Here is a 15,241-nt window from a genome sequence, read left to right on the forward strand (position 1 = left end):
AGGACTCGGTCTATTTATTCCTAGAGTGTTCTGCCGCTCTCTGCCGCCCTACACAGGGTTAGCAGCCAGCCTGTCCCCTGAGGAGAGGTCTTAGAGAGCACTTTGCAGAAGCATACTTGGGTCTGATGGAGGGTGGAGGCAGGGGCAGAGTAGGGGTATGGGTGTGGAGGGGGTCATCAGGTTTCCAGAGTTAGTTCCTCAGTGAGCTCGAACGTTGTACCATCCAGCACCCTCCTGCCCAGCAAACCTTAGCTTCTCCTCCTGTGAAGAGACCCACCCCTGCCTCACTTTACCCTCCAGGCTGCATTCCTCACCTCCATTTGACCTCTCTTCTCACTTGTGGTGGCCAAGTCCCAAACAGGTTGCCAACCTGTTCTCCAGACTGTTCAGAGAGGCCTCTGCCTTGCCATCACCCTGGCACGTAGCCAACGGGAGGCACTGGCAGGTAGTGGGTAGGAGAGGGTAGGAGAGTTGGGCAGTCATGCCCTCCTCCTCAATCCCTCTTGGTCTTGCTGACATTCTGGCACATCTCCACTTCCCATCCCAGCCTCTCTCTCTCTCTCTCTCTCTCTCTCTCTCTCTCTCTCTCTCTCTCATATTACAGCTGCTGTCAGGCTGCTGGTCACCTGGTGTCCTGCTAGTTGCCCAGGTCTACACCAGGGGGCTTCATCCAATAACCCGCTGCCATGAGCCTGCTATCGCTTGTCATGGGGGTCCTTCTGTACGTGCTATGTGCTCTCCACCCAGCCCCTCCCTTCCCATATGTCCCACTCAGCCATCGCTGCATCAGAAGCCCACAGAGCACAGGGGTTCAGCACAGCAGAGTCACCCACTGTTTCTCCCGGTCTGACATTGACCCAGCTTCTCTAGTTCTCACTGAGTGCCTCCTACAGGGCTGTGGATAGACAGTGGCTATGACGAGGGACATTCCTGTGATGGCTAACTGTTCTTGGGCACCTACCTGTGGCCTTCCCGTGTGGCTGTGATACAGTACCTCAGGGCCCCAGGAAAGACCCACGTAGAAGCGCGAGTGTCTTCCAGAAACTAGTAGTGGAAAGTCACGTGATGCGCCTTCTGTTGAGCTACGGTCACTGAAGCAGCTCATCAAGGCAAGTCCACACAGACTCCAGAAGGGGGAAACCAGACCCCAGCTCTTGTGGAAACAGGTGGCATCAACTACAGTAGCTCCATCTCTGGTCACAATCCTGATCCGTATCAACCACACCCTCTTGGGTCCCCCAGGCAGGACAGAACAGCTCTACAGTCCCCTTTCCTCATACTCTACATAGCGGGTTCCAAGGCCTGGAGATGTCAATCCCCAAATGCCTCCAAGGCCTCACCTTCTTTCTGTCCAGTTGCCACAGTTGGCCTTCTCAGTCCTCTGGATTACCTCCTTCCTATTCTTCCGTGTTCTCAGACACCCCTGGGATACACCCAGATCACCCACACTCCCACACCCCACCCCAAGCCTGAAGACTGCATGGCTCCCTGGAGGCAGAGGTTGCTGGAATGCAGGCCTTCCTCTAGCCTCTGCTTGGGGAAGAGGGACACCGGAATGGATCTTCGGTTGTTTGTGGAAGGCATTCTCCCTCCAGGGGCCTAGGATGGTCTCTCAGGCTTTTCATTCCAGGTCTGAACGTTGGGCTTTGCAACAAACTTGTTACTGGGGAAACAAATGGTGGGTTTCTTTTTTAATCACTTTTTTTAAAATTCTAATTTATCATTTAAGCAGGCATGTCTAGATTTCCGAGTGTCATCTCCTGAAGGAACTATTCTTGATGTCTAGGAGGATCCATGCTAAGATAGTGCACGACTCAGAGGAGAGAGACACACAGAGAGACACTATGCTTGTCTTTCTCTTTTTTGGTAAGGGTTGGGAAAGCACAGCAGAGAGACAGAAAATAGAAAAGAATAAAGAAAGATCAGCACCGTGGCAGCCGGAAATAGCCAAGAAGCAGCAAAGAGCTTAGGGATCTGTCTCCAAGGAGAAGGGCTTTCAAAGCTGCACGACCATTTGTTTATTTTTGCATCTAAAACTAGCCATTTTATGCAACAAATAAAATCAAAGACAATCAGGCCAAACTGAGCTGTAGCTCGGGGCTGAAAGTGTGGTCCTTTGGCAGAGAACTCCCTCCTACAACTTCTGAAATTACCAGTTCACTGAAGGAAGCTCCCGGAGCCATCAGCCTAGATAAGCGTGAACTTATTGCTTGTCAAAAATGAAGACGCTGATAAGATCCCTGCTCCTCCAGGGGCATTAGAAAGTCTAGACTAGATGCAGATTAGAGACACACCCCGGGAGTGTAACTTGTGGTATTTTCCTGGTTTACCCTTGGCCCAACTCTGGAACTAAGAAGTGCCCTCAGAACTCTGGGGAGCTGACAGTGGGCTTGCAGGAGGAAATGAGGCCAGCCAGCACCCCTAAGAGCTGACCCCCCCTCCCCGAAAGTGCATCCTCTAAAGTGAAAGCCTTCTGCTCATTCGCCACCCAATCAGTAGGCAGCCTGAAGAGAAAGGGATGGAGGAGAGTTATGGAAGCCTTCAAGAGTGTGTCCGCTGAGTTTCCTCAGCTCCAAATCTCTGTCCTTTGCCAATCTGGTCCATAACGAGAGGCCAGATGGACCTGCAGCAGGGCCAAGGCCAGGTGACCTAAACAAGTTGAGTTTCCGCTCTGAGCCTGGGGATTCATACCCACTAAATGCCAGAGGCCCTGACAGCGGCTAGCTCCCTGGACTGCAGACAGGCTGAGGGCCCACAGCAGAAGTCCAAAAAAACCATCTGCCTGAGTGACTACTACCCTTAGTTTGGAAATCAGCGAAGGCCTGGGCATGAGTTCCTTACACAGCAGAATGTTGTTGCTGCTTTTCCAGAAGAGAGCCCAGAACCATCACACACCGAAGCAGCCGACTTACCTAACCAATGACTTCAACATTAGGAGCTCCAAAGCCCAAGGCAGAACACGACTCCCTCCTAAAAGATGCAGGCAACCTGGGACGAGGCATGAGGACCATCTACAACCACACAAAGGGTTCTAAAACTAACTCTTTTCTCACTAACGCTCAGGAGCGTTTCTCCTCTCTGGGCCTGGACCACTCCACCCTCATACCAACTGGGGAAGCAGATTTGAACTCTTTTTGGCTCCTGTCCTCTTTGCCCAATCAACCTCGCAATCAAGAACATACATTTATTTATTTATTTATTTATTTATTTATTTATTTATTTGTCTTGAAAGAAAGCCTAGACTTTTGTCTTGTGCCCCTAAGGCAAGGCACTTTGGCTCAGCATCCCTCCTTTCTCTAGGTGTTTGCTCACCACTGTGTTGCCATTTCCTCTCCTCTCTCGGGCTAGACTTCCATGAGAAACCTGCAAAACCAGAGCTGGGTTGGGTGTTTTCACTGCAAGAGCTGTGAGGCCCCACACTACACACTTGCCTGGTCCCATGATGAAGGGTTGGGGCCCGCTGAAACCTGAGAAAGAACATAGGGCTTTCTAATTCAGTTGTTGGTGGTCAGGTGGAGGACTGAAGCCAGGACCCTCTCAGGTACAAGGTGAGCACTTTATCGCTGAGCTACACTCGAGGTCGCTCCAGACCGTGCACCCCCAGCGTTTAGAAATCTCAGCTGACGGGTCAGGAGCTCTCTGAGGATGAGCCCAGGGCCTGCTCCTCCCTGGAGAATGAGGGTCAGAGACATGGACAGCATGGGGGAATGTTCAGAAGGAACCTACAAGCATCCTAGCCCTACCCTCTATGGGCACAGCTAGCTGGGAAAGCTGAGAAGTCCGTCAGAGCCCTGAGTCCCTAATGCTCCTGCTGTCTTTGGAAACCTGCCTGTCTCTCCCATCAGACCTGGGTTTCCTTTGTCTTCCAGCGAAAGAGGGGAGTGGACACTGAGTCAGGGGACTTGATGGAGAACAGGATCTGGAGAAAAAAAGAAAGATGAAAACGGTTTGCTTTTCTATGGATTTCAAAGAGGAGTGTTTCAGGTTTGCATGCAAACTGTCACTGGGGAGGAGGGAACTTCAGCTGGAGAACAGTCTTCATTGCACTGGTCTGTGGGCATGGCTGGGGGAACTGTCTTGATTATAGCTGGGGAGGGGTCTGGCTCAGTGTAGGCGGTGCCATCCTTAAGCAGGTGGGGTCTGGCCTATAAAAGAAAAGTTAGCTGATCTAGCTAGAGGGGCCAGTGCTCTTCCCTGGCTTCTGCTTCAGTCCCTGCTTGAGCTTCTTCCCTGACCTCCCTTACTAGTGGACTGCAGTGGCATTTCATTTGTATTTTAATAAATAAAGCTTGCCTGAAGATCAGAGAGGAAAGCAGCCCCTACAAACCAGGCAGCTGTAACACACACCTTTAATCCCAGTAGCCACATTAGTTTGCTATAGAAACCAGGTGGTGGGAGCTGGAGAGATGGCTCAGAGGTTAAGAGCATTGATTGTTCTTCCAGAGGTCCTGGGTTCAATACCCAGCAACCACATGGTGGCTCACAACCATCTGTAATGAAATCTGGTGCCCTCTTCTGGTGTGTGGGCATACATGCAGACAGAACACTGTAAACAAAATAAGTAAATAAACCTTTAAAAAAAAAAAAAAACGGTGGTGAGTGCCTTTAATCCCAGTGGTGCACACCTTCAATCCCAGCCCTAGAGAGGAGGAAAACAGCTCTCAGACACAGTCTCATTCTGGGATTCTTGGAGGCAGGATCGCCATTTTGGACTAAGGCAAAGGTAAAAGCCAGTGGCTGTTTTGTTTTTCCCTTCAGGTTGAACCCCAGTTTCTCTCTCTGAATTGTTATTAATCGTGCTCCAATGGACTGTGACCTGGAAGTGTAAGCTGAAATAAATCCTTTCCTTCCCTAAGTTGTTTTGGTCCGAGTGTTTTATCCAAGGCAAACTAGGGCAAAAACTCGGTACCAGGAGTGGGGTGTTGCTGTGACCACCTGACCATGCTGGGTTTGGGTAAGAGTGTAGAAGCAAGGAGGACTTTGGGCTAGAAAACTCATTGGGTAGGCTCCTCTGGGGTAGCCTGGGAGATACGAGAGTTATCAGAAATAGAGACAGTGGAGGCCTTCTTACCCATGAAGTTCCTGAAGGAAGCCAAGGATACTGACTTTAAATGCATAAAGAGGCCATAGAGAGAATCCAAGGCTTGCCACCATGTGGCAGGGACAGAGTCCTGAAGAGAGGCCAGGAAAAGCCACTGGTGAAGGTGCGGTCTCAGATGTAGTGAGGACTCTAGGATATTGGAGATTTCAGGACCATTGGATGACCATGATGACCAAGGACATCATCAGGTGTGGAGTGGAGCTGTCTGCACCTACAAGACAGACTGTGTTTGCTGAGGATGGCAGAATTGTAGACAGGGGATGGCTAAGCCCTATGGATCATTAGTGGACCAGATACTAGACACTGAGTTAGCTACTCTGATAGATTTCGGTTTGCTTAAATGTGATTGGTTTATGTCCTGATTCTTCCCTTTTGAGTAAAAAGTATGTAACATTTTATATTTTATCTTTGAGACTTTGAACCTTTAAAAGATATTGAACTATTAAAGCATTGAAAAAAATGTAAAGACTGTGAAACTTTAGAAGTTGGACACTGATACATTTGTATGTCGAGTGGACAGGCAGTGGACTAAGAGGGCCATGAATAGAGGCAGACAGTGCCCATATCACAGGAGCCCTGAAGCGCATGAACTTTCTCAGGCAGGTCGACAGAAAGCCTTGAGAATTTGAGACAGGCCAGTGCCACAGAGAGCTGCATTTGCTCCAACCACACGCAGTCAGGAGTGTTTACTCTGTTTCTGTTTTGGTGACTTAGTAGACTGTTATGTCTTTATGTCTTGGCTTAGGGATTAAAGCCAAACAAACTGCCTTTATCTTCCCTATCTTCACAGACCTGATCATTATTCTATATCAAAGTATCACTTCTACAGTGTAGGGTTAAGCCAGCCCCTTGAGGAGGCGGGTTTGCCTCGGGCGAATGCATACCGATAAATGGGCACGCGGGAGGCGGCTCCGCCCTTTTTTCCTCTCCTACCTCCTGGGCAACGCAGGAACCTAGGTTCTGTAAGTTTATCATTAAAGTGGTAAATATTCTTTAATATCTGCATTGCATTTATTTACGCCGATACACTACAGGGGTTTAAGAAGTCAGCATGACTAGCAGGCGCACAGAGAAGAAAAGCTGTCCCCGCCTCCACGTCATGTTCCAACCCCCACGCCTAGGATCCCAGCTATTATTTACCTTCTTATCTGGGACACATATTAAAAAACTTCCAGACACATGCTGCCTCCTCTCCATCTCTGCAGTGCCACAGGCCCCCAGGACTTCACAGCCAAGCTTCCCACGGACAAGAAAGCCCCTGTCATCTTCACTGCTTTTTGCTTTCTCTCCTAGGGCTCGTGCTGGAGCGGCTGCTGGCTTGGCTTTTTGTGTTATTATCACCTTTTCTTCCCCAGCCTCTCTACTCCAGCCGCCCTACACAGCTCCTTCCTGGCTCATTCTGGAAGCACTCCAACCTCAGAGGAAACTTCCAGGGGCCCTGGTTCCTCGGGCGTCAAGAGAGAGCAGTACAAAATTTTTCTTCTTTGTAGTGTAATAATTTGGAACTTTCTTGACAAGTTCGCTGAAAATTACTCCTATCTGCATGTATGTACTGGATTTCTGAGGACAGAAAATCGAACCCCATCTTTGGTTTCAAATTTGCTGCTGCCTCTATTTTTACCAGACTGATTTATACAATGCCCACAAGAAAATGCAGCTGGTATTCATTCCTTCCAGGTGCACAGTAATTTAACTCAACACTATCAAACCCTTCCCAAGGAAAAAGGCATCCTGGCCTTGTTTTAATGAATAGATAAAGCTAATTTGTAATTAGTATACTCAGTCGTTAATATGCAAATGAAGCCTGCTGTTATCTGTAATTAGCACCAGATACTTGATTGCTAGGGATGCTGCTGAGGTCCTCATCCAGGTCCCCAGGGGCATGAAGACCCTGGACCTCCTCCAGCTGCACTCCAGTGGGCACCCTCCCAGGGAGCTGGTCTCTCTCCCCTCCCACCTGCTTCCCTTCCCCTCCTCCTCCAGCAAGCTTCCCACGAGTGGTCACACAGCACTGGCCCTCTGCAGCCGCCCTGCTCTGAATCCAGAACCTCTTCATAGCCCCTCCGACTCCCTCAGCCGTAGGTACACCCCACTAATTTCCCAGTCTGCGGCTGAGACATCTGGCGTCCCCAAAGCTGCACCACACTTTCCTAGAAGACCGGTGAGAGACACCTCCTTTCTCAACAGGACATGTGTCCTGCAGATCTTCATCTATGCCGGACCTCCATTTCAACATGACTTCCTCTGGGAAGGTGTCTAAAGTCCCGGGTCTTCACACTTGTCATGAGCACAGGGGGCACCATTCAAGTGAACCTCACCTACTCAGCCAATCTGCCCGCTCTCACCTCCACCCTTAAGCGCAGAGTGCACGCTGGTCAGCTTTATCCGCAGACGCACAGTAGAGCGTCAATGAATGCTAGCGAAGAATGATCGCGTTATCTTGCTCTTTTTAAAAGTTCTCTACCAATTTCTGCTATTTAACAAGTTAGCTTGGCAAACGTCTCCTACCTACCACATCTCGCTCTCATTTTCCTCAACTGACTGGGAATTCTGAATCAAGGGACCCTCCCCTCTGGGGGTGGGTTCTTACCTAGTTGTATCCCTGCCCCCTACGTGAGTACCCCTGAAGTTTTGTGCAGAGTTAGAAGCTCAAGGGGATCTGACACCTTCCTCCTTCTAGGCTGTGACACCTCAGACAAGGCCAATGGGCCAGCTCCCTGACGCCAAAGCCTGGTCCGCTTGGTCCTGTGGTGCCTAAGTCCCTCATCTGCAGCCACCGGACCCGGAGCATAAGAAGGCTTGTGGCATCAGCTCTAAAAACAGGAGGAAGTTTTCCTCTTTGGCAGGAACGTTTGGAATAGCATCTTTTCAAGTGTGTTGATCAGAATATGAATAGGACGGGGGAGTGGTAGGAAGGGGTTAGGAAGGAGGGGCTGGGCCCACAGCTTGGACTGTTCTGAAAGGGCTGGCCAGTCAGGAAGCTTGCTTGCTTTCTCTACAAAATGACTAAAATCACTGTGGGGACATTTACAGCCAGGATTTCTTTGACATTTTAAAATCTCTGGAATCATCAAAACTGAAAGTGTGGGTACTGTGGGCTCTGGCAAGGGAACTATTCGTGGAAGGGAGCTCAACTGGATGGCAACTCTGCGGCCCTCTTGCTTTGGGGGGCAGGCTTGTTGTCTTTGTTTTGCATAATGAGAGCATTTGTCAGTTTTCAGGGCAGCTTTGACTTCCTGTAGAAGCTGGGGAGGAGGGGCCCACGGTTCATTTACAAGTTGTTCTACATGCATCTCCGCTCTGGTAATGTGGGGATGGACAGAAAGGAGAATGTTGTGTATGTACCAGAGAGAGAGGAAGTTGCCGATTCAACTGATCTTCATAGCAGGCACTGGAAGACTGTCCCAGACTCACAAGAGGCTTAGGGCTTTGGGAGAATCAGTAGTCAACCCCAAATATAGGCCCCCACAACCCCTGAGGACTCTTACTCCCCCCGTCCCCCATCCCTGAGGGTCCTTCAGTCCTGTTCTCTGCCTCCAGGCTTTGAGAGGTTGGGGCTTGCAAGCCTCAGGACCTAGCAGCATTTGGTCCAGAAGGCAGAAACAAATTGGCTTCATCCCTCCCTCCCCCAACCCGGAACCAGGGGGTCACTTAGAATATAGCACCCCACTTTCTGCTCTCCACCTGATAGCCCTTCTCTCCAGAGTCTTCCCCTACTAGTCATCTGCTGGGCTCTAGCAGATGTCAGGCAACCCACAGCACTTGGGTCCTGATAGAGACGCTGTCCCTGGGCTGCAGATAATAATATGCTTCCCGTATACAGGCAGAGGAAAGGAAGGAAGGGGAAGAGGCCTGGATTTTGTGATTCTCACCGCAGAGAACGGGCTGTACAGCCCAAGCCTGAAGCAATCTCCTCAGCCCGGTGTGGCTCGTTCAGGGAGCCCAGGGCATCCTATGGGCAGTTCTGAGGAGCTCAGTGCAGGAGCACCACGCGGGGCTCCACTTTGTCAACTGAAGCCAAGCACTGGGACCACAGGTCACTGCCATAGGCTGGGACATCCTGAAACAGGAAGTAGATCACCTTTGCGAATGCCATCTTCTCTGTCGCTTTCACAGGTACACATGAGAGGTCTGGTGACTTGCTGGGTGCCAAGAATAAGGAAGGCTGCCCTGCCAATCAAAAGCTTATTCCACAGCAGCAGCCCATGCAGGGAACAGTTCTGTGTTTTGGGGAACAGGTGTGCACAAACACCCCAACTTTATCTACCCAAAGAATTGCTTACCAAGTCTGGAACTTCCAGGATGGAGAATCTTTAGGGTACCAGACGGAGATGATGCACTGTTTCAGAAAGATTCCGCCCAGGACTTCCCCTTAAGACAGAAGAACCCTGAGGCTCACTCACAGCCTCCAGGTAAGAGCCTGGCTGAGGACTTGGCTGAAATCCTCTCCAAGAGGACAGGCTGAAAGCAACTGGCGTTCTCCAGAAATGGCATCAATTGCACCTCCCAGGTCTAAGAAGTCAGAGTCGGCCATCTGGGTTCTTCTCGGGTGGCCTCCTGGTCCTTTACAGAGTGCTGTTTGTCCAAGGTGTGGCCCGTGAGTTACTAATGGCCTTCAGTGCAGGACACCCCCAATTCACACCTGGTTCCCTGGGCTGACTCTGCATGGTGAAAGCCAAGACCCAGCCTTTGGAGGCGCCCACTCCCAATACCCGAAATGTACTGTCTACACCAGGCACCACAACTAGCTGTTGGTGATTTAGAAGAAGGCAATGCTGTCTTGGAAGAAAGTTTTTCTAGGGTTGGCCAAAACAGAGAAAGATGCCTGTAGGGGCCTGGCACATCCAAAGAGACTGGAGAGGGGTGAGCAGGCCACCGTGTGTAGCCAGTGCCCCACTGAGGGGCTACCAAGGCATCGTGCTGCTGTGGCCTTGTAGTATCTGGTGCCTTTGGGCTCTGGATTCTGCTTATCAGTCATGGATAGCAGAAGTTCAGATCTGAAATGACCAGAGAACCCATGGCAAGTGCCACCTTAGGGGCATGTGGAGAAAGAAAACAAGGGCCAAGTCCCAGCTCCCCTGCCATGTGACCCTGGGGGAGTCACCTAAGACCTCTGAACACCAGTCTCCTTCAGAGGCACTGATGATAACTGTCCCAGAGTAGCTTACAACACAGTCACGGGGTGGACGTCATTTGTTCAAAGCCTAGCTCTCACCAGTGACCACAGCCCTTCTTCCAGAAAGTGGCCCTAGAGTCAACCAAAGACCAGCCAGCTTCTCTTGACCCTCGGCAGCAATTCTGTCCCTGTTTTTCTTGTTTAGTTATTAGCCAGCAATGTAGTCACACCGGCCTTGGCCCCAACACACGTCACACGTACAGCTTCTGAGTCTCTAGCATGATTCAGGGTCAGACTGGCTCTGTCTGGGCTGAAGCTCTGAGCGCTGAGTAAACATCCAACCCCCCAAGAAGTGGCAGCCACTCGGGTGGAATGGTGGAATGGGCCAAACGCGAAGGTTTGCTGTGCAGCCGTTTCTACAGCTACGGGAGTCATTTTAAAGAGCCTGCAAAATCACCATTGATTTCGAAGCATTGATTTTCTACACCACAGTAACATATTAAGTCTCTTTTCTGAAAAAGACAAAAGAGCACTAAAAGAATAAACTCTCACTCCAGAGCGCAGCCATATTAATTCAACGGGCTCCACACTGACATCTGGATGACCCGGGAAGGACATTTTGCTTCCGTCCAGTAAGTTGTTGGTACCTAAGAAGTTAAAGACTGACCATGCCCTAGAGAGGAGGGGATCTGATGTCCCTACACACAGCTGTGCCTGTGTGACAGGCAGGGACACCTCCTCCTTCTGCAGGACTTCTCAGGGCTCTGTGAGGCTGGGAGGGGCCCCTAAGTACTCACGCCTCAAATCAGGGACTAGTATACCCCAGCTGGCTTTGTTCTTAAAATCAGAGGTTTTTAAAAAGGGGCTTGGACTTTCATCGTGCTTCTCAGCTCCGAGGACGGTGTATCCTCAGGTGTGTGTGACGATTTAATCTCTAATCCCCATCCACACACTATTCGAACTCCTGTTTTTGTGACTTTTGGCCCTCTTTTCTTCCTCCCAGCTGAAACATATATACTGCCCTCTGTTTTTCATTCTAAGAAACAAAAGATCCCCACCCCCTCCACCACCCTGCTAACCCCCACCCTACTTCACGCTTGCTTTCCAGCTCAAGTGAATTATTTATTTATTTTTATTTATTTATTTATTTTTAGAATGCATCAGTTAAATCTGTTCCTCTTCTTTGAGCTGAAAGACTGAAGAAATCACACGTCGCTTCTGATGTGAGATGCGCAAGGGCGGTTTGCATCCTGCCCAAAGATAGCTCAAACTTCGTCTTGCGATGTTTTGCCTTCTTTGGCAATCAAAATCAAACTTTTTCACATGTGCTTATGGGTTACACAACCTGGGTACGTCGATATTTGTTGTAGTCTTTGCCTCACACTAGATAAGCTTGTGCACCTCAGAGGTGTGTCCCAGCTCCAGCATTCTGGAAAGCCTGGGCTGCTCAAGTTCCCGGAGAAAAGGGGACGAGGTGTACTTGCGACACCTAGAAGACCGTGGGCAGAGAAGGAAGCACACAGGAAGGGGGAGAGCTCAGTTTTGGCGTATTCAGGTTGAGGAGACTATTAGACACCCCAGCAAAGATGACAAGCTGTCAGTGGGATGTCTGAGTTCACCACTCAAGAATGAGATCCATGCTCTAAATGAACCTGGAAACTTTGATGGGGTGGACAAGAGGCCAGTAGTCCCTCCATATGGAAGCCCCACGCGTAAACAGCTCTCAAGGCTTTCTGAAGAGAAGTCACCAACAGATGACAGCCTGGCTGTCTTTAAGAGCAATATACCCATCTGAAGGATTTTTTCCCCACCCTCACCCTTATTTAAGCAAGGAGCAATACCAAACAAGTAGGGAAACCACAGGTATGAAGTTTATGACTTCATCAAAGTCTCAGGCTGCTCATTTGTAAAATGGGACCGTTGTCTTAAAGCTGCAAAGGAAAGCAGTCTGGGGCTTTTCTTTCCTCTTGGAAGATGCCAGGTCATAGAGGTCAGAAAATACGCTCCCCCACCACAAACTTCCTCCGCTGTAGCTACACACCACTGCAAGCTGCATTTCACCTCTTCCCAATTACGTAACTGTCTTAGTCACTGTTCTATCGCTGTGAAGAGACATCATGACCATGGCAACTCTTATCAAAGAAAGAATTTAATTGGAGGCTGACTTACAGTTTTAGTTTTTAGTCCATTGTAGTCATTGCAAAGAACATGGCGGCATGCACGGTGCTGGAGCAGAAGCTGAGATCCATAGGTTGAAAGAAAAGCACTGGACTCGGGTGTGGGCTTTTGAAAACCTCAAGTTGCTGGGTGGTGGTGGCACACACCTTTAATCCCAGCACTCAAGAGGCAGAGTTAGCTGGATTTCTGTGAGTTTAAGGCCAGCGTGAACTACAGAGCAAGTTCCAGGACAGGCTCCAAAGCTACACAGAAGAAGCCCTGTCTTGTAAAACCCAGAAAAAAAGAAACAAAAAGAAAAGAAAATCTCAAACCCCTCCCCAGGGACACACTTCCTCCAATGAGGCCACACCTCCTAATCCTTCTAATCCTGCCAAAGAGTTTTGCACCCTGGTGACTAATCATTCAAACATACCAGCCTATGGTGGCCGTTCTTATTCAAACCTCCACAATAATATACAGAAACTGTAACAAACCCCACTCCAAGACTGATATAGAAATCCTCATCTCTAGTTTTAGTCTATGGTTTATTAAAAAAAAAAATTCTGAGGCTAGAGAAATAGCTCAGTGGTTAAGAGGACCTGGGTGCAATCCCCAGCATTCAAAAGACAGCCCCTTACAATAGATAGCCCCAGCTCAGGGACCTGATGCCCTCTTCTGGCTTCCATAGGCACTACATGATGTATACACAAGCAGGCAAAGCAACCACATACACAAAATTAAAATAATAAAAGAGCCCTAATAACAACCTGTTTGTCAGTGTGTGGAGGAGAGCATTGTTCGATGCTTTGAAATAAATCCTTTCCAGAATGTCTGAACACCTCAACTTGCCTTTTTTTTTCTTTTAACACAGCTTGATGCTAGAGGGGCCACCCTCAGATCCTGATAGCCTCTTCTAATACTTAGCAGTCACTAATGATGAGAAGCAGCACGTTGGAATAAAAACTTAAACGATTTTTGCAATCTTTCAAAAACGTCAACAGATGAAACTATATTTAAAGAATCATTTTTTTCTCATTTTCACAAATTCCTTGTGATGTCTTGTTGGCATTTCTTGGATGATTCAAGTGGACTTCTAATTCAATGGGCCTTTCGTGTCAGTTCTCTCAGGCACGGATTAAGTCCTGACGTGCCTGATGTGCACTGCCATCCAGACCTGGAGACCAAAGCCTCCCAAACCATCACCGGTAATGGCTGAGACTCAGACTCACTCCGTGTCCCTCAGCAGCCCCCTGCACACCCCTTTTAGCTCATCTGTACCTGAGCCATGTGCTCACTAGCTGCTCAGGGTGCCTGCCCAGCCAGAATGGGCTGCAGTTGGCCCTCTGGTTGGTCTGACCATCTCCAGAGAGAAGCCCATACACAAGGCCTTGTGGATTTGACGTTGGTCATCACACTTTCATCTGTAGGGACCACAGGTTGCTCCTACTCAGAAGCCCAGAGGCAGCATTCTAGGACTGGAAGGGGCCAGGCTTGTAGGCTGAGAGCTGTAAATACTTTCTTATCCCTGGTGACAAACTGCTAATGTTCTGAAGGAATGGTTGGGACATTTATGTCCTCAGTCAGCATGCCCAGGTAGGCTCACCACTGTGGGGTTATATGGGTTATCTACTGTGGCTCAAGGTCCACCACACACCTTCCTCCTGGTTTGTTTTTCTTGGACTCACCCTCAGCATGCTTCTGCAGGTCCCCCAGGAGCCAGCTCCAAGCCCTGCCCTCTGGTCTTGCCTCTCAGGCCTTCCTCCCCTCTCCATGCACCTTCTCAAGCTTTGGTTTTTGACTTTACTTCCTTGTTGCCTTACTCTGCTGCTTACTTTCCTCTCCCATCAGCTCACCAAGCTGGGTACCCATCCCTCTTTCTACTTCACACCTGCTACTGATCGCATCCAAGCCCTGCTTTCCTTGCTACCGTCCATGGCATAACCCCCATGGTTCTCCCAAGTATGTCCAGCCAACTCAACAGACTCGGCTTCTTTTCATCCAGTCCCATATGGCTTGGCTTCTCCTCTTGTCCTATTCCTGCTAAGGGGGTCACTGCTTCCCCACCTAGACTTGAACCCTCTGATGGTGGAGTCTGGAGGTTTAACCTTCGGAATGCCCATCACATCTCTCCCCTATTTATATAGTTTCCCTAGTCTAAACTTTGACCCCCATCTATTTAACACAAGGGACTCCCAGCTTGCTAACTTTGGCATTTAGTCTAACCTCTTGGTCAGACATTCAAAGCCCTGCATTGTCTGCATAGCCAGATTTTACTTAGGGATTCTAAAGATATTCACTCCCAAACTTTATGCCTAAATAATCTAGGTGCTGGAAATATAGCCAGTGATGCAATAAATTATTACTGCACACAGAAGTTGCATTCTAGAGAGGAGACACAAAAGACGGGCAGAAAAGCTAACACACACACTGGAGAAGGGACTGTGAGGAGGAGGGCGGGGCACTCCAGGTAGCATGATCGCTGCAGGAGCAGGTGTGGGGATCTCTCATGTTTGTGGGAAGAGCATTCCAGATGCAGAAAGTTCAAAGCCCTAAAACGAAAGCTTGCTTATCTAGAGGGACACAGCACAGAAACTGGAGTGACGACTAGGTTCAACAGGAGCAAGTTATGTTGCTATTAAATTAAGGAGAGCATAGGGCATCTGAATAAGGCAGGACTTCTGGATGGTTTGACTAGGAAAGTGACCTGCTTTTGAAAGCACTACTTCAACGGTACAGAGAGGAGGCAGGAAGGCGGGTAGAAGCTGAGTGTAATCAAGAGGCTATCCTGACAGTCTGAGCAGAGGTTAGAGAAGCTGTGGGGACGGAAGACCTGGGATGACCCTGGAACTGAGCTGGGAGATGGAGGA

This window comes from Microtus oregoni, unplaced genomic scaffold (genome assembly GCF_018167655.1).
Source record: "Microtus oregoni isolate MIOR12 unplaced genomic scaffold, Mior012 000017F_ref0000208, whole genome shotgun sequence".
Classification (NCBI taxonomy): Eukaryota; Metazoa; Chordata; class Mammalia; order Rodentia; family Cricetidae; genus Microtus; species Microtus oregoni.